Raw genomic sequence first — 22,954 nt, 5'->3', positions numbered from 1 at the left:
AATGTGATGCTAAGTGGTAGAAACAGTTCCTTATTTGTGATTTTATCTGCATAGCTGAGAATGCTTTATGAAAGCAAGTGTTCATTACTATTTCTATTTTGCAGAATCTTTTGGGTTTTATTTTTTGTTTGTTTTGCTGAGGGATGAATATTGATTTTCCAGATACTCCAGGATATGTTATAAAAAGGTTTGAAGTTGGAACCAGTGTTTCCTGCATCAATTTATTTGACCATAATGCTTTCAAAATACTCTCACTAGTCTATTTCAGAAATTATTATTTAATTAGGCAGGTAAAAAAGTGGCTGGTCATGGTGTTTTGCAACAACTGACTGTGAGACATATACACTGCACTTTTTTCCTCCAATGATTTAATTCATATAATTTAATAGTTCATTCTGAAGGTGAAAATACGTATATTAAATCCTAGGGGCATTCTTTAAAATGGCCATATGCTTTTTTTTTTTTTTCTTTAAGGCATGATCATTATAACTTTTTGTCCTTTTTTTTCAATCTTATGAAGCTGATACTACACATGTGCCACAGCCACTATTGCTGATGCAGAAGTGTATGCCATCTTCGCTTACTCAGGAAGCTACTATTAATCACAGTATATATTAAATGATCTTTGCTATATCTATACTATAATGAAACCAATATATGTTCTAAAACTTACCAATGCATGTGTTACTTTTCCACCAATAAAAGTGTTTTTAAGAGAGGACTGTACCAACACTATTTTAAACTGTATTATCCACACAAGGAAAATTACCTTTTAATTCAGTTTACCAGAGCTGGAAAATGAAATGTATTGTATTTGCCACGCACAGCCCCAGAGTGTTCTCCTGGGGCTACTAAAAATGGCATTGAGTGTCACATCTGACCCAGCCACTCAGCAGTCTGGGAAGCCAAGTATGTGACTGCCATTGTCCAGCAAGCTATCATTTCCCAGATCCAGGTCTGGCATTTAGGTTATCTTGATAGCTATTGTTTAGCAAGTAGAAAAAGGAGTCACCTTTTACTTCACCAGATATTCCTGAAACAAACCTCAGGATTCAGGAAAAGAACAGGTGAAAACAATCAGTGAAAGGAACCCTCCCCTTATTGTAATAAGGAAAGAGACACATCACAACTACCCTTAGAGCTTGCATATTTATTGAACAAATCCTACTAAAATAGCTAAAATACATTGGGTACTTGCATTATTAAAGATCACATTGTTACAAAAGCCTGCATTTTCAGCAGTACACAACTGCAACTATACATAAATGCCACAACTGCTGAATATTACTTCTTGCTCTATATACAGCACAGCAGACATATCTATTCTATTGGAAAATAAAGTGTACAAGGAAAGGGATACAGAAGGTAGGGAAAGGAAAGAAATCTAGAAGTGCAGTGCATGCATTGGTATTTAACAGTCAGAAGCTAAGACAGTTCAGAACAAGGCCTGCCCTGTAAAAGGAAGAGCTAAAAGACAGAATTATATAAAAAATTAAGGTGGGCTTTCAGACTGTGTCTAACACAACAACACTCCATGAGTAGATGATACTGCTTAGTTTTGTGGTTTGTGTTATTTTGTATTGATAGTAGTTTGGGAGCAAGAACAAAAATGTAAAGTCCACGTAGATAGTAGTGTGGAAATGTACACTTTCCCCTTTAGGACTTCTCTTCCCAGAAATTTGCTGTATTTTTCTTACTATATCCCCTAGTTTATGGATTTGAAGAGGACATTAAAACTTGTCCCTTCTTTTAAAAAGGCTTGTAAGAAAAAAAGACAAAAATCAAGAGATTTTGAGAAGTTGGTGGAAAATTATTGCTCATCTTTCTCCATAAGGTGGATAGGAGTCAGAAAGGAGATTTTACGAAAATTACAGTTTTGTGATTGCTCCCACTATAACTGCATGTTTGTGAGTGGACACTGATAGGGAATCAGTTCCTCACTTGTACACTATAAGTAGTTACTCACCTACAGCACTGAATAAGAAAGCCACACTGAAGACACAAGTAAACAAGTCAGTCCAGTCTAAAGAACAACATTCAGAAAAACAAAGTACCAACACCTTCTCAGAACATGGAAATAAAAAATAACTCCATCAGAGCTACCTTGCCAAGGAGCATATTTAAAGTCCAAAATAGCACCATTCATCAGTGTCTCAAATCCCGTGGCAGCATCACGATCACTTACCACAAGGAAACCATGAGTTTCATACTACTTCTATACATCAAAAGAGTACATGGATAAAATATAGAGATATATAGACAATCAATGAAAATAAACTACTAGGCTTGTTACATCTAAATGAAAAAAAAGGGGACTCTCAGCCTCTGCAAGAAGCAGTTTGGGTTGGTGGAAATGGAGAGAGTGGTTTACCAGTTGTGTGTGAGCTGTGGAGTTTGAGTAGTGAAAGACATTGCTGTGGTAGAACCAGGCCTGAGGGCCCACCTGTAATGTTTGTAAACATGGATTCACAGTGTGAAATTCTGAGAGCTTTCGCTTGAGTTAGAATGTTAAAAACTATTTTTTTATGGTACACGTTTATCCACTGTTATTCTCTAAAGCAAGGCTCAGAGTCCCATAGTTTCTTCTTACACTTGATGATTTACACAGAAACAATTTCCAATACATGACACCATGACCTCATCAAACCCATACACCATATGTAATATGAATGGAGAAATAATGTTTAGAAAGCGTAGAGGTAATTGATTTTGGTGAAATGTTGTCCATAGCCACTTGCTGGAGCCAGGCGCGCCCCCTCCACCTCACTTTTCTTGCGATTCACTTCCTTCGAGATGGGGAGATTTCCCTGTGGAGAGGAAAAAGTGATATTAGCTGTGCTTCTGTTTGGTGGGGTGCTCCCTTCTCCCATCCTAAGCTTTCCATAGTTCCCCAGCTTTAGTTCATCTACTAAACATGACTGAATAACCTGTAAATACTGATGCCACAGAGAACAAAGGGGTTGTTTGAAAACCAGGCAGTTCTTGCAGCACCTGGGAAAAACATTTCACTTGGGCATGAATGAATGTGTCCTAGCAGCAAAAAATGCAGAAGAGCCAACATAAAAGTGCATCTTGTTTATGAAAGATCATTTTAATATTAAGAAAACTTTTTCCAGCTTAGACCTCTCATTTTTAAAAAACCTTACTGTTTAACTTACGTACACTAGTAAGTCACTTCCTTATATTAATCCATCAAAAAGAGCACACACGAAACACTGCAGTGTCTTTCTTGTTCTGGGCAGGTAAGGAAGTGGTGTGCCATATAAGCCAGCTGCCTCAGATCTTTGCTAACCATACATATTAACTGTGCCTATTCAGCAAAGTTTTTAAACAGCATTTAAATATATGTTCATTTTAGGCCTCAGAAAGAAGCCTAAAGGCTAAGCACGTGCCTAAAGTACTCTGCTGATGATACGTCACTATGAGATCTGAAACAAAAATAATTTGTTGAGCTAGTAATGTATCTTAAGGAGAAAAAAAGTCTATGTCTTTTGTGTTTAAAAGGTAAGAATTGTAACGGTGTTTTATTGCTCATATTGTTTAGGATATGTTTGTCACATAAGCATAATGCTTCTCTTTGTATAAGAAATTAAAGTTATCTTCTCCAAGTTCATTTTTTTTTTCTGATGTGAGGGTTGTGAATTTCTGAATTAGGAATTAAACACATGGCAGTTTCCCAATGACCAATAAAATGCCATTTTCAGCAATTTTTCCTTTCCTGGCTCCTTAAACCCAGAATTTTCACTGGGATGTTCATACTTGCTACATTTGCTTGTGCTGGGACTGAAGCAATCCCATGGCTCTCCCCCTTCATTTATCACAGTTTACAGGATAAATTCTGCTTTTAGGTAGGTGAACTCCCCATGGGGTCCTGCACTGCACACAGGTGCAGTTTTCAGTCTGAGCACAGAGCAAATCCCTTCCTGGAGACAACTGGTGGCCTGTTCCTTTGGGGCATCAAGAAGTGGAGGAAAAGAGCAGAACTTGGCCAGGACGTATGCAGAAGGATAAGGAGTTGTAACATACATTTGCTAGAGCCTATATGGGTATTTTGCAAGCATTTCAAAATGAGAAAATAACATTTAATTTTTAGTGACTGTACAAACATATTTCCTCACAGGACTCTAGAAAATTCCATCCTCATGATAATATTTTTACTTATTTTTGTTGTACTAAATTTTCTACTTGTGTATCATTACAGGATATGAAGGGAAAACTAGAAACTTACACATGCAAACAGGCACACCACACAGACCAAAGGTCTGGGCAAATTTCCAAAAGCATTGTGTCGGGCAGTTCCTTTTCAGCTGTGAAAACAACCTCAGTCCTGAAATCCTGCCATACAATCATGAGATATAAAGTCCCTTGTGACCCTTCAAGGTCTGGAAATAAACTGTCATTAAGAACTGAAGCCTTTTCTATTTGTTGGTTGCATGAAAATAAATTTAAAAAAAACCAAACCAACAAACCACTTTTATCTCAAATAATAGTTTTTAAAAATCTATTAATTTTACTTTATTCTTTCAGCAGTTCAAGCTGTTAAGCATTGAGTAGATAAAACTGCTCAGCTGGAGGACTGAAAACTTTCTGCAGTTTTTTTCACCAATTTATCCTAATTAATTTAATAGTACAAATGAAAAAAATTCCAAAGATGTATAGTTTCTGTTAAAGATGATACGCTGCTGGAAGCTGGACTGTGTGCAACTGATCCTGAAGTTGCTTTTGAAGGTCAATTGTGAAATAAAGTTTGGAGCTAGTTCTAAAAACTGGTCATTGTACCAGCATATGCCAAAAAATCTTCTGAAGAATTACATAAAGGCTAGGAAAAAAACACTGTATTTTAAAAACAAGAATCCAGTAACTTTAAAGGGGAAAAAGATTTATAATATGTTTTGGCTAGTTGAGAAACTGTTATCCCTTCTGAGAAACTTTTATTTTAAGCTAAGTACAGCATAAACCCACAGCTATTCATAAATCCAATATAATGCAGCATTGTTGCTATGCTGCACATAGTGCATAGCTTCATTCCTGTTCTTCAGGAGAAATTTCATTTGATGATGAATGACAACTTACTGAAAACTCCTAACTTAACATTTTGAATAAAAATAATCTAGTTAACACACAGCTGATTCATAAAATTAGCAAATTCATCTGGTGTAAGTATGACCCTATAGAGCCCATTCATCATGCTCTGGCACTGCTACCAGTCGTCTTGGCTGAACTGTTGGAATACTGTGAATGCTAAGAATGGCAGTACTGCCACATATGCTAGTTTAGAGACTGGCAGGCTGGCACATGAGCCTGCAAATAGCCCACCTATAAACTTTAGAAGTTCCCTTGTAGAGGAAAAAGTGTACAGGAAAGTATAATGTTATCCAGACGGAATAATAGCAGAGTTTTGTTAACAGGGAGCAGAAGCCTAGCTAATAACTGAAACTTAATCAAAATGATTTTCCATGTGTTCTCTTCTTTACTTACCTGCTTGAGCCAGTAATTGAAAGGGAATATGAGAATAAAACATGTACATCCTGTAGTTCTGCGTAATCTGTTATCTTTCGCTACTCAAATTTAATGTCCAGATTCACATTTCTTAAACCAGTAATGGTAACAGAATGAAATCTTATTAATTCTGTCTAATGAGCCACATCTTCTGCCTTTATGTTGTGGTACTTCTTGTCAAACTCAGATGAAAACTACCTTGCTTTGTATGCTTGTTACTTGTGCCAGGTAAGGCACAAGCAAGGTACTTAATAAAAGATAAGCAACACCTAGTTCCTCCTGCTGCATTATCATTGACTTTTTCATCTGCATTGCTAGGAAAGCATTGCCAAAATTAAGCATTCAGAACTCAGATGTCAGGCTTGTAAAATTATGAGACAGGCTTAAGAAATATGGGCCCTTGAAAATTAGTATGTTTTCCTTCTGGTGTGCAGCCAGCAAGAGTCCATGTTTTCTGCAAACCCGAAGGCTAAAAACATGATTATAAAATGAAAGCTGAAATCTTCAGTTAACTGCATGGTGCAAGGAGCCAAGGCTTTAAGAAAAACAGAGTAACATGAGACACGTGATGAAATCATGAGACCTGGCTACTTTCTTGAAGTGGTTGTAAAATAAAATACATTGAACTTTCAAGTTTTAAATTCTTTTTTCTGAAAACTTTCATCTTAGCAAACTATTGCATGAAAGAAATTACACAAATAACTTTACCTTTGGAAATTCCCCATCCCCACGGCTGGTTGGAAAGATCTTCTGGCTTAACCAAATCATTGAACTTGGCTGATAAACCTGCAGTGACATAAATATATACAAGATCTTACTAACAAAGAGAGATTCATTAAATGCAGTGGTGTTCATGTGACAGACAGCATGACTGAAACAAGTCTGATGTCAGTAGAGCTTAGCCCAGAGTGTTTAATGTTTAGTGCATATTTTTTTATACCCATGACAACATCTGTCCCTAGAGAATTCCAACTATATTGTTTTATGTTTATCTGCATTCAACAGGCGCTTTAAGAAAAAATAAATAAGAGCATTTTTTTTTAATATCTCTGATAAATTCTTTATAAGAGGATGTCTGTGATAATGAACTTGCTGAGGATATTGTGAGAAAACATGTCCATTCCCTTCTGCCAGAGGTCACTGGCAAAGGACTGTTTAATGAAGTTCATTTTCTTTGCTGATGACTGCAGGTGACAAGAGCAACACACATTTGATATCCTTTCACAATGAGTGGTGAACTATAATGTATAACTTTGTAAGATCATTGAAACAATTATAATTCTGTGTTAGCACCCTGTGTTTTCCACATTAAAAAATTTTCAACACATTATAAAACACATAAAAGAAAATAGCTGGCAGCAGGATTTAATGGTTAAGGTGCTGGCCTACAATGTCTACAGGAAAATTCTTCTGTGTAGAATGGGTAAGATCTAGAGCTGGGCACTGACTACAGTGGAGGCTAAAGTGAATAAATATCAAGCTAATGCCTCTCAGCTTCAAGATGAAGATCAGAATATCTCTTCATCTCAGTCTCCGAAATGCTGAAGTGGTGAGGCACAAGTTACACACAATGCTGAAATCCTTAAATTTAATTCCTGCTGGGTCTGTCTCCTGGGCCCTTGGTGTTTGGTGAATTGAACTCTTTCTGCATGACACCTGGATGTCAAACTGTTAGTGTTTTGAGCTAGCCTTTATAAATTACACCATTCAAATTTGTTTGCACTTTGGGAATCAAAACTTTCATTGTCAGTTAAGTAAGTGATGGACCAGTTTCACTCACCGGCTTGCTACTGCACATATATTGAAACATGAGGAAAGTTTTCATTTCTGTGGAGGTGCATGTTGACTATTAGGTGTCACAACTGGACTAGTTCTATCCTGGAGAAATTATTGGAAAATTCTTTAAATCATCTTCCCAATAGAAAATACTGAGCTCTTCTGTAATGCAGGACACAGAGGAGGGAAATTTAAAACACAAAGCTCAAGGCAGTGCCTGTTTTGTACATTGTCCCATGCTTTTCTGCAGTATCAACCACTGTGCTTTCTACTGATTAAAGGAACAGATTGGTGGGGGTTTTTTCATATCTGAGGTCTCAGACAAGCCAGTTCAGCTCTCTGGCTGCGTTTGACATAAAATAACCAATGCATAGCATAGGGCACCCTGTGAATTCAGTTAATGCTCACGCTGAATATTTGAAACACTTGAATGAAAGATACCAAGTAACCTCTGAGCTCTTCTGTTGCTATTTATAATCACCAGTTACCCATTCTGCAGTTATGTCTTGATTTTATTGTGTAGTCATACTTTCTGTGTGAAAACTCGTGGTGGGAAATAGCAATAGGAGTTCAGCTCTACCACAGGACATGCTGTTCACACCAGCAAAGTATACAAAATGTATATAGGAGGATGGCATAAGCATCAGAACACAGTATTAGTCATTATCATGAATACAACCTTCTATATTTTCCATGGAGCCTGAGATGTATTTAGGTTTGCCTACAGGCCGTGTTATCCCTATTAATAAACTAATAGGAATAAAATAAGCACCTGAAGTTAAATGAAAAAGACAGGAAACCTCAAATTAAATTCATAAAAACTTGGAGGAATTGCAGTTTGAGGGTGGATTTTGGGAATGAAGCAGGACGGAAAAGGTGTAAATTTTAACATGAGCTCACAACTCTGCTCCAGGGTTAAAAAAAACAAACACCAAAACCTACCACCACCCAAAAAATAACCTGCACAATCCCCAAACTCTTTCACAGTAATTCTCTGTAAAGAAAAAAAAATCCATTCATATCCTTTTTTCTTCTTCAAAAACAAATACTGTGGCCCATATTGGTAGATAATAATCACGTGGACCTATTTCACATAGAAGACACACAGAAGTGACTGTTCTGCTATGACTGTACCAGAGTCCTGAATGGACAAAGGACTTTAAATCTCTGCCTTGGGAGCAATGCTGAAGGGCTGGAGAATCATGGCTTAGATCCTGGCCAAATGGAAGAAGATTCTGGAATGGAAAAAAAGATGCTGGCATAGAGAAGTCCACTTAAGATTTACTGTAATTCACTACAAGGGGGAAAAAAAAGACAAAAAGCAAACCATGATGTCTTGCTGTGCTTTATAACTGCAGAAACTACTTAGAAGTTCAAATATACTGATAACTAGGGTGTTAGAAAAACATATAGAACATTAATTCAACGACAGCCGCTCAAAATTACTGATATAAATGTTGCAAGATGAGCTACAGAGAGAGGAAAGCAATGCTCCATTACGGAGTAGGATGTAAGGGTTACAACATTCCAGCTGTTAGCATGAAGCAAATACTCCTAAATAAATGCTTCCATTGATAAACACCAAATTTTCATTTCTTAGTACTTCCTGTGTGACTGTTACACAAGTGCAGGCTTGGCTCAAATAACCAAAGTATCAGAATTCAGAACAGAATTACTGTGCTTTAGGATGGATTGAAAACTGCAGTCAGTGCAAGTCTGCGTAATGCTGACTCACACTGATAGCCTCAGTATTGGATATTCATTAGCCAGACAGTTAAGCTAGGAAGCTTCATCCATGAACTATGACATCTGGGAAGAGCTACCTGAGACACTGCTATACAGCAACATGCAGTTCTGCCTGAAACACTGACAACTTGAAAACTGGGAATTATGGGTCCTCTATGCGTATGTGTTCAGTTTAGTAGCCTCCAGTCTCCTGAAAAGACACAAATAATAAAATTTAATATTGAAGAAAGAGCAAAAGTGGAGGAAAAGAAATGCCTAGTCTATGTACCAGCTCTCTCAGATTCCAGAACAACTGACGGGTTTTTGTGCTGTTTTGGTTTGGGATTTTTTTTTTCAAAACCAGGAGGATTCAAAACCAGCAGAGTCTTCTTTAGTCCTTTTCCCAATAGGCTGAGAAACTCTTTTGCTCTTCCTCCATTTTACCAACATTCAAAATTCCAATTCCGTTTTTTTTTCATTGCAAGCCATGCCTTCTTAAAGAACAATGGTAGGGGAGCACAATATTTTGCCCAGCCTTAAAATAGATACATAGAATAATTTTAACAGAACTGAATGAAACATACTCTATCAGTCACGTCAAAATGCTAAAATTGATTTGGTACCCACTCTTCATTCCTATTCATTACAAGCATCTTTCAAACATTCAGAAAAATCCATCAAGAGGAAAAAACCCTCAGATTTATGGCATGCTAAACTTACTGAAATGATCATACTCCTGTTAAGCATTCCCAAGGTTTTTATAGTTAAGAAAGAATTGAAAAGGCCCTTGGAATTACTTTTTATATCTTTTTTCCCCCATGTGAACCACAACTAAATTCCTGCAATCGAGTCTTGTTCAGGACTTAAGTTGTATTCAACTGCACTCTTCATTTCTTAACTAAAAGTTTATTGAGGAGCAACTGCTCTGAGGAAATCAACAACCACCTTTTAGAGAACTTCAGATAACTTATTTGTCTTACAAATCAATTTTGAGGCAGAGGGAAATGAAAACAAAAAGGAAATGATGACAAGTACTCTAGATCCTAATTCCAAATAAAGGTGACCATCTCCAGTAATTCTGCAGTAGCCTACCTAGGAAAGGAAAAATAAAGAAAACTATAAGAAAAATATTTAATATATGGATTAGCAGTGTAATAGCAGACACAGATGGCAACATGCTGAGAAACAATGGAGTAGAATGATAAGAGGTGTGCGTGTGGAAAAGAAAGAAAGAAAAAGGCATGTTTGTTCTCTCATTTAACAGCACTAAAATGACATTGTGCAGCTGTGAGGACTAAGTGCCCTGTGCGTGCCTAATCCAGAACAGAGAGAGGGAGAGAGGCCACCCTCCTCCTGAGAGTGGGCTGTATAGCCAAAAAGAAACACTGCTCTTCATTTCTGTACCCACATTTCTTTAAAATTTCTTAGTTACCAGCTACTTTGAGCTGTCGATGTACTTTTCACAGCACATCCTACCATGCACTTCTCAATTCCCCCAAATGCCTCCCACTGCAATAAAATATTTTCTTTCTAACCAACATCCCACAATCACAATCCAAATGCATAAACAATCTTACTGCACCACTGCTCAAACACTAAATAAGTAATCTTGTGAATGAAAACCTCACTAATTCTTTTTAAACCAAACTGGAGGGAAAGCTTGCACAAGGATTAAAGCCTTTGCTTCAGTGCAAGGGGTAAACTAATGCTCCCATCTGTAGCAATTTATTTTTAAGACTGTGAGGGGAATATTATGAAAGTATAAAATACAAATATCCACTGTGTTGCTAACCTAGAACACAAGATTTAATACATATAGCAGCTGTCAGCTGAATGGTTGCTGCTTTTTAAGAGTTTAGTTGGGCAGCAGTATTCTATCAGTCAGCTTTTATTTTCCAGGTCTTCTGGAGAGAGCAATGACAAGGCTACATGAAGAGTACTCATCATTACTCCTTATTTCAATGAGTCCTTGAAGTTTTGATGAGCCTTTGTTATATTTAAGAAGCTGTACTCATGATCGAACAGGATGCTACTATTGTGATAGGCTGACTCTGGAAGAGGCTCACTGAGGAAGCTTTTCCTACTGAAACAGCAGAAACCAAAACTTGGCCAAGTTAAAGTGAAACTTCATTACCTTATCTTAATAATTTAAAAATTCTGTGAACATGTGATTTAGCAGATGGGAGGCTTAACAATTTTGTGAACTTGTTTGCTTGAATGTCTCTGCATCACGAATCTGATCCTCTGCTTGAGGTGCGGCAACAGTCATCCCAAATAACCTGACTTCATGTTTTCAGTATCCTGTCAGGGCAGCAGATTTTTCTGTCATCCCTGTTTTCCACATCAGTGCCATGAACATTAAAAAATCAGTGGGGAAAAACAATAATTTACATTTCTTTCACTTGGTTAACTCCACACAGTAAAGAAAGTTAGATAAATGGTTTGAGAGAACTGATGAAGAATTACATCACGATTCTCCAGCTGGGATTGCTCCAAGTGGCTCACCCTTTTGTGAGACTTTACCTGCCATTGCAATGATAATTGATACTTGGCAGCATATCAGCAGAACATGGCAGGACAACTGTACACCTGAATTTGCCTTTGACTTCTCTGCATCAGCATCCTTTGATGTCTTTGCCTTTTCATGGGGAAGATATCATTGCTGCTTTTTATTCCTCCCTATCTGATGACTCAAACTCACAACCACATAGAGATGAAAAGGCCTAAATGAGACAAGTATGCTTTTCCTTGCATCCCCCTCTCCACACTGCACATGAATTATAAAGTTTATTCATTAGGTATTTGGGGATTTTTATAGTCCTTTGGCATCTCTTCTGCAATTTCTGTCAATTTCACAGAATAGGATGTTATTTGCTCCTTCCCCACACAACATAAGGAAGTGACCTTGGAGGTAGTTTTTTTAGATTTTAATGGAAAATCTCCCCCTGTAAACCCATCTTCATCTGTTGTTTCCTTTTTTCTTCTTAAAGCATCTATTCTTGAGGTTACACTGAAGTGTCTGCTCCTATGCAGTCTCCTACCTTGGCTTATCTGCACCAGCTGCTTCAAGGGGCTCACTCCTGCCCTCATCCATACACAGGTTACATCTTTTATATGTGTGTACTTACGTATAAGACTTCTGCCCACTTCTTTACCCAGTAAGAAGCCCTCTACAGAAACTTCAGCTGTCTTCTAACATATGTGATTGAATGAGGTTAGTTAGAGAAAACACTTTCTAAATTTGCCTGGGGAGGAATCCACACCACCTGAATGTAATGCAATTTTTAGGAAGAGAGATCAATTTTCACTTTTCTGCACCAGTTAGGATCAATACAGCTTGTGTGCTACAAGTGTTGTCATGCTGCTTTTTTACTTCATTAATACACAAAAATAATTGCAAAGCATTGTTAATATTTACCATGCATACACAAAGACTAAGAGGGAAAAATCTAACAGTACATTGTGAACACTGTCATAAATGCTCCTCCAGCTTCTTAATGAATTAATGATTTTTACAAAGATACTCATTACCACAGTATTGCACTCCTTGAAAGAGAAAGAATGCATTTATTTCAGAAAAAATAAGAAACAAATGTATTATGTGGAAAGTTTCATTAAGCAATAAACTGGCTGCAAATTACTTTGTTCCTCCAGTAAATTTCTGTGTATGTTCTCTGAAACTGCAAAACATCACAGAAATCAAAAGAAGCAAATCAGCTATCAGAAAACCAAACTCAGAACCCAGTACGACCCCACATATTTTTTTTTTTTTTGCCTCTGTACTACAGTATTTTTTTGTTGCTTTACTTAACATGCAACACACAGAAAAACAACAACAGGGCTGAGAATTAAAATAATACTCAAGTTCTCAGTTAATTACATAGGAGTTTGTAATTTGCTCTTCAAGTACAATAAGGTAGAACTTAATTGGTAACTATTTGCATCTACACCTAATGGTAACTGCAGAACAAGAGGCACATAAGCAAATCTCTTGTTATAAACTCAGGTGAACACACATCATGGCAGCAAAAATTCTGGACCAAAGGATGCATAGTGGTTTTTCAGTAGTTTCATACCTAACATGGACAAGTTACTTGAGCTACAGAGGAAGAAAAAGAGCATGGTCAGAGGCTGACCAAAAAGCCTATTTAGTGCAGTGTCCTCACTCTACTGAGTTTTGATCTTAAGGGAAAGACCAGCAAGAACAGTGGCCAGTAAGTAAATCCTTAAGAATAAGAACAGAGACAGACCAGAAAAATGCTTCTCCTGTGTGCCCTCTCAAACCTGGCCCTCCAGTCTTGGGGTACACAAAATGTATACACCAAGAAGTCTCCCAAAAAAGTGTTTGTTTTTCAAAATTTCCTATACAATTTCTAAATTAATGGCCTGAACACTGTAACTTACGGAAGGCTCAAGAGACTGCTTTGGACTACAAGAGCTTTTCTCTCACATACCAAAAAGATGAGCAGAAATCCTACCAGAGATGCTTTTCCCCAAGTGGAGGCAAGCTCACTGCCTCTGCCAACTGCTTTCCAGTGGCAGAGAATTGAGCCCAGCCACAAGAGCCCTCCTTTCCTCTCCGGAGTTGCCAGCCCCTTGCCCAAGCACCATTTTACAGGCAAGTATTAAAAAGCCCCAGCCATACTCTTGGAAACGGGAGGGAGAACCACATTGTAGAACCACTACTCACTTACCTCATTAAAAGAGATGTAATGAGGGCAGCTGATTGTTAACAAGTGCTTGAAAGCAGCGTGGTACATTTACCTGAAGCCTATTACCAGGCTCTACTAGGCAGGCAGTAATGCAGCTAAGTGCTACTCCAGATACAAAAGCACAAAATATATCATGTATGTTCTGGAGGCTAAAAGTAATAAAATATCTGTGGGTTCTGGGACTCATCTAAGGAGCTGTGTAAACTCATATGCTTTCATGATGGAGATTTATCACAGATACACAGCCATTTTAAAGCAAAGAAGGAAGATTTGTTCCTCTCTAACTTGACCTTTCTAAGTAGCTCTGTGGTGTCAACGTGCACCTTCTAAATATCAGTGCTGGAAGAGGCCAGAGGTTCTTTCTGATAATGTGTGTATTAAGTCAAGGCTTTTACCACCTCCAGTGAGGACACACAAATTTCTTATAACTTTTTTCAACTGGCTCCCACATAAGTATGCCAAGCTAGTAGAGAGACAATCAGGTTACTGTTAACAAAATTATTCCAGAGACAGTTCTTCCTGCAGGATGCGAAAATCCTACTAATTCTGAGGGTGGGTTGTTTTTGCTTGTTTGTTTGTTTTAATGCAGTATTTACACAAGGAAACATCAGGAATGCTCCCAGCAACATGTACACAGGGATTCATTCAGTCCTGCTACTGTGAATTTGCCAGACCAGAAGTTCAAATTGAATTACATATAACAGTCAGTAATGATTCATACTATCATTGTACATTAAACATATGAAAATAATATTTTTTGCACCTTTTGAGATTGTGCCCTCAATCAATATGGTTTAATGAGGTGAATAAATATTTGAAATAAAACCAAAATACAAAGAGTTAAAACTATTTTTATTAAAATATCCTCTTCCAGTAAATGATGCCAGCTGAATTATGTTTATGAAGTTGTTCTAGAACTATTAACTGTCATCCTTTTCCCATCTCTTTAGCCATATACAAGAATCAGAACTCAAGTATGAAGCAGCAGTATACCAATGTTAGAAAAAAACTAAAAATGTTGTTAGTTATGGCTTTAGATCCCAAGCCTTAAAAACCAATGTCACATCTGTAGTGTTACTAGATGTATATTCTTATTTCCGATTTTCCAAAATTTCAGCCTTTGAGAAAAAATTTAGTAAAAATCTTTCCTGGACCTAGTATTGCATAAATCTCCATTCCATGTATCAACACAGTTCTGTTCTGATAGAGTATTCTGGGGCAGAGTAACAAAATTTTAGCACCCAGAGCATATTTCTGACTGAGTAGAAACAAGTATATAAAAGCTTTTGTCTTTTCATGTGCATATGAGCTGTACCACTGAAATATCCACAGTATCTATACCTCTGGGCAAAAATTACTTTTTTTTTAAGCTCTACTTTTCTACTCATAATCGAGTACATGTTTGTTTTCTGCTCAGCTGAACAGGTGGCTTGACAGAAGTATTCCAAAAACTTGTTTGTATTTCTGCTTATAAACTTTGTAAGCTGGAAATTTTAATTCTCCCTGAGTTTTCATCAATCAAGCAACACTGCATAAACTACACACAATGTATGAGACGCACATTACATAAGCATAATAAAAAAGCACAATATACACATTCATATGGCCAAAACTGCTTAGCTTTCATCCCTCACAATTACTTCTCTTGACCAAATTATGCCCATGCTATACATGAACAGAAGAGGATCTGACAGTCCTGCAGGTTCTGCGTGGCTCTGACTTACCATAAAGGAGACTCCAATTCCAGTTCCAGTACCAGGCTTGGTAATTATCAACCAGGTATGAGTTTTCTCATGCCAGACCAAGAGCTGCTTTTGTCCAGTTTGTGCCTAGTAATAGGTTGGACATAATGTCTCATTTCAATACCTTGCCTTTTTTTTCCCCTCAGAGCATATAAAAGGTTCCAAATAATGCCTGCCTCTGCCAGACCAATTCTAGGCTCCATTCTCCACAAATAATCCTAAAATTATGGAGACCTGTTCCAGCCCAGGAGCACAGAAAATTACAGAATGTGTAAAGACACCTGCATGTAACTCCCTGAAAAAAGGTTAGTAATGGCTAAACTGGGATGACATCTTAAACATAAAATTTGCTTCATAAATATCTTCACCTAATGTAAATGATATTATAGTTTCTTTACAAACTAAAAAAAACGCCCCACACAAACAAAAAACTAAATGGGATGGTGATTCTTTTCAATCAAATGCAGGCTATCATTTCTTTCCCTCTGACTTAACAAAGAAGGGCTTTTCTCCAAACTGTTTTCACCCTTAAACATCATCATCCCCTATTTCTCTTTTTCCCACAGTAAGACTATAAAATGCAGGGAATGTAAACGACAGAATAACCTCAGAACTGATGCAGTTCAGGCAAGGATGCACTACAGGAAGCATTCAGCCCAAATGACCTATTTCCAGAGCCTTTTTGCTCTGGGATGACACAGCTATACTGTACAACAGCCAGCCTAGAGATTCCACACCAGTAAGACAGGCTGACAAGAAAGCTGTCTCATTTTGGTAAGCCAGGAGCAAATTAATGATTGGCTCTAGATTATCTTTTGTGTACTTTAAGAAAAGTCAAAATTAAATTATTAAGGATCTGTTTACTGATATACGCATTTTTTATTGTTAGGTTGAATTCCTCAAGCACCTGCTCTGTGAGGTCTCAGAACTTAACCTACAATGCACAAGAAGGAGAAAAGGACGCAGCTGAGGGGTTTGGAAGCAAATAAACAGACCACTTCTCTAACTGTCTAAAATGATAGTCTGGTTTCTTTCTTTAAAAACCAATATTAACCATAACAAACACAAACAAACAACACAAACCCCAACCCTTTCCTGGTTTTGGTAGGAGCCTTCTTTGAGGTCACAGAAAACCGTAATTAAGACTTCCTTACTCCCACTCTTCTAACAAGTTCCTTTATTTAAACGATTGGATCACTTTCAATGATTGGATGGGGCAGAAAAAAATTTAAAACAAATTATTTTTTTTAATTCTTTTTTAGTTAGAACCTTTTTCCCCCCTGGTTAGCACTAAAATTTTAGTTTATATTTCATGACACTCAGCACTTGCCATTAAGGTAGTATACAGAAGTTCTAGCATTTCAAATTAAAAGAGCACTTAATTCACCTCAGGATTTTATACATTGCACATAAATATCAAACACTCTTTCCTCCTTCAAGTAGACACTTAAGGAAATACATTATGCAGAAGTAAGGACAGATCCCCAAATGGCAAATGTTCTCGTGTAAGATGGCTCAAAATGTCTATGAGTTAAAATGATAAGAATAATAAAAAGTGCAGTCTTCTGCTTTTCTGTTTCTCTTAAAATTGAGGATATTATTATTAAACAGGTGCAAGAAAGATTGATTAATTAACCAGGTAATTCTAATTCCAAGTCCAGGAAAAGGAGAAGAAGCACTGAAAACTAATGTGTTAAATAACTTGCTTTTACTGTTTAAAACATTTTATGAGAAAAGAACATTAAGAAACTAAGGGTAAGACAGTGAAGTTAAACCAAGAATTCGTTTGTTCTCACTTATTCTAGTCACTTCAAATTTTACTGTAAGCCTAGCTAAATAATTAATGAACTTTCAGACAGGCAAAGGAATAAGAAAGTTATTTTCCACCATTTTTTAAGGTCTATCTCAGTCTAGTGAAACATGATAGCTAAATTTTCACTGGTCAGTGAGAGCAAGATAGAGCCTTTGCATATACTGTGATATTAAAAACAAAGTAAGAACTTTTATTGTCATGTATTGCAGTGTGTAGAAAGTGTTGATAAGCAAAGAAGAGTATTTCCTGCAAATTAGAATGGTTAGAGATACTTGCAGTTAATCCAAGAATATGGCAAAGACAAGTGTGTCCACTACTGCAAGGAAAGTGTGTCACTGGTCTGACTTAGTATTACATTCAGTATTAGTGTGCCAGGAGTGAAAGAAAGGGGAAAAAAGGGTGGTGGTAGGAGAAGAGATTCTGCCAAGTATCACATCTTAAACAACCTTGCAAGCTGGGGTAAAACCTAATCATACAGTTTAATTCTGATCACAAAAAAGAAGTGGAACTTTTAAAAATAGCTAAATGAGGTTTGTATTTATGTTACACTGCAAAGCAAACGATGGGACCAGACAGGTGAGTAACAGCAGGGTTTTTTGCATTTGGATAGCTCTAAGTTGTATTTTATGGTCTGGCCCAGAGACTGGCTTTACAAAACTGATTTCATTGACTACTACAGGAACCTTGCTAGATTTATAGAACCATCTGCTGGTAGAAATCAGTGGCTATTTTATGCCTAACTAAACTTAAAATAATCTTTTGTTCCATAGATAGGCATATATTGCACATAGCAGCCTGCATAACATCTAAAATGTGGGCTGATTGTCACCTTGGTGTTGGTAGGAAAACAGTTGCCTTATCCAATATTCCACAGTTGTGTGAACAACATGTATTTTAACATGATTTCTATTCACAGTTTAAGTGAATCATTTCCCTTTTAATTCCCCACCCCCATCTATTCATTTATACACAGATGAGCAAAGCACTTTGATGAAAGTAGGTTCCAGAATAGACTAAAACTCCAGAATTTGAAAGTTTATTTTTGCAGATAGGAATGATATAAAACAAGGAGCCAAAACCAAAAACAAAGCCTTTATAACAGAGTATGTATTTGCTTATTTTAATCATTCTTTGATCATCCCTCCTCCCCCATATCAAAACAACCCCAAAGAACCAGACAGGGATAATATTTATACAATTAACTTAACCAATCTTCGTAAGAGTATGTCCCTCAAAACCTCACACTGGGGAAAATATTCTATGCTAATGTATACCTTATGCAATGCTACTTAAAGCATTGTTCAATACTAACTGAGGTTTGATCATGATTTTATCATGTAGCACCCAAAATACATCACATTTTTGTCAGTACATGTATTTAGATATGCTTCAGTGATAGCTGCATCCTCAACTAAGAATGCTATAGGATAACAAACCATCTAAACTAAATCTGCCTACTTTGAGCACTTTTTCTGAAAAAAAACTGTTACCTTTGTCCTGCTGATTCTGAGACAGTCCTTCTCAGAGAACACCATATTTATATGCATATCCTTAAAATCAGGAGTTTGTCAGCAGTGGTATCTCAAAGTATAACAAATGGGCTTTAATCAATAAAAATACAAACACAATTAGCACTAAAGGAAACAGGTTATTGTTCATTAAACACATTCCAAACAAGTGCCTGTAAGTTCAGTCAGGTTTGAGGCCTAGACACTTTTTCTAGAACAGATCACAAAGAATGGTAGTGTTTTCAGAAGGTTAACCTAATAAGAAAATTTAGTTTACACCTTATGTACTTCCCTGACAGACTAACATTAAATCTGTTTCACTTACAAAGTGCAATGACCTATTTCTTCTTTCTGGGAGAAAGGTGTCAGTGTTGGCATTACTGGATATTGTTTTGTCTGCATACATTACTACCTGTGTTATGATGTGTATTTTTCACAATAACTTAAATATTTCTTGTTTCAATTAAATAAGCCTTACTGCACAGAGAGGGATTTCAGATTTTTATTCAAAAAATGCAAGAAAATATAAGATTCAACATAAGGAGCTTTTCAGAGTACATCAGTTATTGTATGGCAAATCCCCATAGCCTCAAAAATATGTTGTATAAAGGTCCTATTTATAAATGAGTATTGGGAAGAGGTAAATAAGGTTTGTATTGAAACAAAAAATTATTGATACTCTGCTAAAGCAACTAATTCTTACCATTTTTAGGTTCTATTAAGTCTTGGGATTGCAGTTTCTCTCAAGTAGCACAAGGAGAACAATCTGAAAACAATTTTAAAAAAATTAAAAATGAAAAAAAAAAAAAGTCATTCCAACTGTTGTGATATTTGAAAGGTATGTTTTTGTCAGCATAACAGTGGGTGAACCAAGTATAAGCTTTAGTGGTTAAGATTAAAGTCATGCAAATTATTCTAACCACACATATGCTTATATATCATGCATCTCTGCACTTCAGTGGTCTGTAGGCTTAAATATAGGACAAAGGAATCCCTGGTACCTGGATTTGCAGAACCCTATGCTATTCTTAGCACTGGGTACATTTCTGAGGAGCCCCATACGTAATGGTTAACACAGGTAAAAATCTGTCAAGAGGACAAAAATCTGTCACTCTATGTTTACTGTAATTTGTGGTCCATTGTTCCCAGGCATACTACTAAGTGTGGGTTTTTGCAGTCAAGGAACAAGTATAACACAATGTAATGGCCCAGAGAGTAGGTATTTTTGGAAATGGCACTGCATTACATAACCTCCAGTTTTCTCCCTCTCTCTATTCCATACACACCCCCTATTTTAAACAGGGAGAGAAAAAAAAGGAGAGTAGGTCCTACCTCATTTACTTTAAATTATCACTCTCTTAATGGACTGAATTGGTAGCAAACCTCCTTTATCAGCTTTCTTATAGCAACAAAAATTAAAGTTCTCTTCTATTGATTACATATTTCTTACCTATAGCATGTATGTATGAAATACAATTAGGTATGAGTCATATGTTTACACAAACACATACATATTGGATTTAACACTGCAAACTCATATATCTATAAACGTACACAAAAACATTTGAAAAAAGCAGCACGTCACTACACATTCAGCAAAATATGGTTTGTTTTGGTTTGGGGTTTTTTTTGGTTTTTGTTTTTTTTCTCAAAAGAACCACCCAAAATTTATCTGCTGCACATGCAAAAATGCAGAAGGCTGTTGCAAGAATGACTGCTTTCTAAAAATAAACCCCAGCAGCCTGAGAGGAATCCAGTGTCAGGGTGGAGAAGAGGGAGATTCGTTTTACAAGGGAGAAGAAAGGAGATGATAAACCTATCCTAGAGCCTTGCATGCATGCTAACAAAGCCAAGCACATTAGATTCAAAAATGCATTTTGGTGTTTACAGAGTGCAAAACCCAGAAAAGGGAAAAAATTTAGAAAATCACTTCTCATCTCCCCTTGCATGTGTGCAGAAAAATCCTCAGCCTAGAAATCCAGCCTTAAAGCACAAAGAGTTAGATACAAATACTGCACGTTTTCTCATTTTCCTTAAAAAAGCCTGTTTGGAAATGTGCCCCGAGAGGGGAAAGCCAAGCTGCAGCAAAGTCCGGCTAAGGACAAAAAGAAATCAAAAAGAAATGAAAAGAAACAGAGAAACACAGAGAGAAGAAAGCGGAAAGGGGGGAGAGGGAGGGAGAGAGAGAAAGGGGATTAATTAAAAAAAATAAAATTCTGTGGATTGGAATTGCATATACTTACAGACAAAAGCCCCCGCTCCCTGCTCACTTTCTGTCCTTTCTACATGATCTGAAACACAAATGTGGATTACAAAAGGGCAGCATGCTACAGAAGGGAATTTATAGTTGGGGGAGTGGAGAGAGGGTAGGGGGTGTGGGTAAGAATGACTGCACCTCTCCCAAAGTGCAGCCTCGGAGAAAAAAAAAAAAGAAAAAAGGGGTGGGGGTAGCTGGGGGAAAGTCTCTCTTTCTCTCCCCCCCTCCCTCCCTCCCTCCCTCCCCCCCATTCCCTCTCTCGGGCTGGGTTTTGCTTGCCAGCGCCGGTTATATTGAACAATGAGCTAATTCTGATGGTAGCTGGCCAGCTGCCAGCTCCATCCCCCCTTTACACACACACACACACACGCACGCACACACACTCCCCCTGCCCGCCCGCCTCCCCCCGCACGATGCTGCAGCGCCAGACTGCTTAGTCTGCAATAATCCGCAGCCCCGCGTTCCCCCGCTGTCTGGGAGCCACCGGGCAGCGCCCGCCGGCCGAGCCCCGCCGGGGCAGCGCCGGACGCGGGGCGATGGTGCGGGGAGCAGGAGCGGGGCGATGGTGCGGGGAGCGGGTGCGGGACGCGGCGGGGCGGGCGCGGGGAGCGGAGCGCGCTGGCTCCGGGCCGCGGGGATCCCGCACCCCTGGGCGGCGGCCAGCCCGGGCGGGGAGCGCGGCCAGCGCGCTGCGCAGCGCGCAGGGGCGGGCGGCGAGGGGGGGCAGGCAGAGCGCAGCCATGAACTGTAATAATAACCCTGCAAAGGGCATCTGAGGAGAAGGGGAGGGAGACGGAGGCAGCCGCCCGTCCGCCGCTTCGCCTCGGCCGTGCCTGTCTGGGAGGGGAGAAGATGGTGGGCGGGGAGGACTGGGAGCGCCGCGACACGGCGGGGCAGCGCGGTCCCGCGGGGCCGGGGGGCGCGGGCGGTGTCCGCAGGTGCGGGCGGGGCCGCGGGGCGGGGCGCGGGGGCAGCGCGGGGTGGCCCCGCAGCGCGGCCGGGGCTGTCACCGAGGGGTCGCACGGGGTTTGCAGCAGCGGGGACGCGCCTCATGGCTGAGCGTGCCCAGCGCTCCCCAGCGCAGCAGGGACGGGGCACCGGGGACAGGGGACAGGAGCAGACGAGCGGTGTGCGACGGCGCGACACTAAGACTCCGCGAAGGCTCCCGCTGTGCAGGCACCCGCTGTGCAGGCACCGTGGAAACGGTGCGGTGAAGGGACAGCGGAGCGATGGAGGGACACAGGGGCGGTGCGCTGCTCCACAGCGTCTCTCCCTCAAATGCTGTACAGGGACATACTGCCAAAAACCCAGAGAAACAGGTGATAAGAAGCTGCAGCGTGTGAAGATGTCTTCCTCAGAGTTAATGTCCAGGGCAGGAGTGATTAAAATGTTATGAAATCATTCATAATGCAGGCTAATAGAAGCTTAAGCCTTCTCTACCAGGACTAGGTTATAAGCAACCAACCTCGTTTTTCAAACCCACCAGTATTTAACTCCCCATGAAAATTAATTTTTCTGTGGTCCACATAGGATTTCCATTTGTTGAGTGCAAGGTAGCACGTCTCTGCACCTTCCTGAACAGCTACTACATCTCTGGACATGGTTTGCAGGCCTGCCAGCTTGAGGAAAATTCAGCAGCTGGAAGGGAGAAATATGGGACAAAAGTAGCCCCTGATATTTAAACCCCTGGTAAGCTGTGATAACAATTCTAAGTTTAGTACATTAGGATCAGATCATTTGCCTCAAAAACACAGTTACTACTGCTCATGTCTGTTCAGCTGCCTACCTCCCCCACAGATTTCACCCATCGGCTGTTAAGACTGAAAGACATCAGAGCCTGAATGTTTAAACTTTATCTTGAGAGAGTGATTTGATTGTTTAGGGTTTTTTTTCTGAATAACAAATATGGCTCCAGTGCAGGT

General features: G+C 38.8%; 1 long non-coding RNA gene across 3 annotated transcripts; it reads right to left on the bottom strand.

Annotated features, from left to right (window-relative positions):
• Positions 1–1,130: 1,130 nt before the first annotated feature.
• LOC104693210 lies at positions 1,131–21,807 on the bottom strand. 3 transcript variants are annotated; one of them, XR_005603833.1, is made up of 5 exons: positions 21,791–21,807; positions 21,019–21,066; positions 19,479–19,541; positions 6,208–6,285; positions 1,131–2,807 (listed from the first exon to the last, which is right to left on the bottom strand). It is a non-coding gene; the product is annotated as an uncharacterized LOC104693210 (long non-coding RNA). The 3 variants fall into 3 exon arrangements; XR_005603832.1 differs by lacking the exon at positions 21,791–21,807 and adding an exon at positions 21,171–21,253; XR_752505.3 differs by lacking the exon at positions 21,791–21,807 and having other exon boundaries at positions 21,019–21,251.
• Between the last annotated feature and the right edge of the window lie 1,147 nt (positions 21,808–22,954).

This window comes from Corvus cornix, chromosome Z, assembly GCF_000738735.6.
Source record: "Corvus cornix cornix isolate S_Up_H32 chromosome Z, ASM73873v5, whole genome shotgun sequence".
NCBI lineage: Eukaryota > Metazoa > Chordata > Aves > Passeriformes > Corvidae > Corvus > Corvus cornix.
This window is presented reverse-complemented; position numbering and strand designations above follow the sequence as displayed.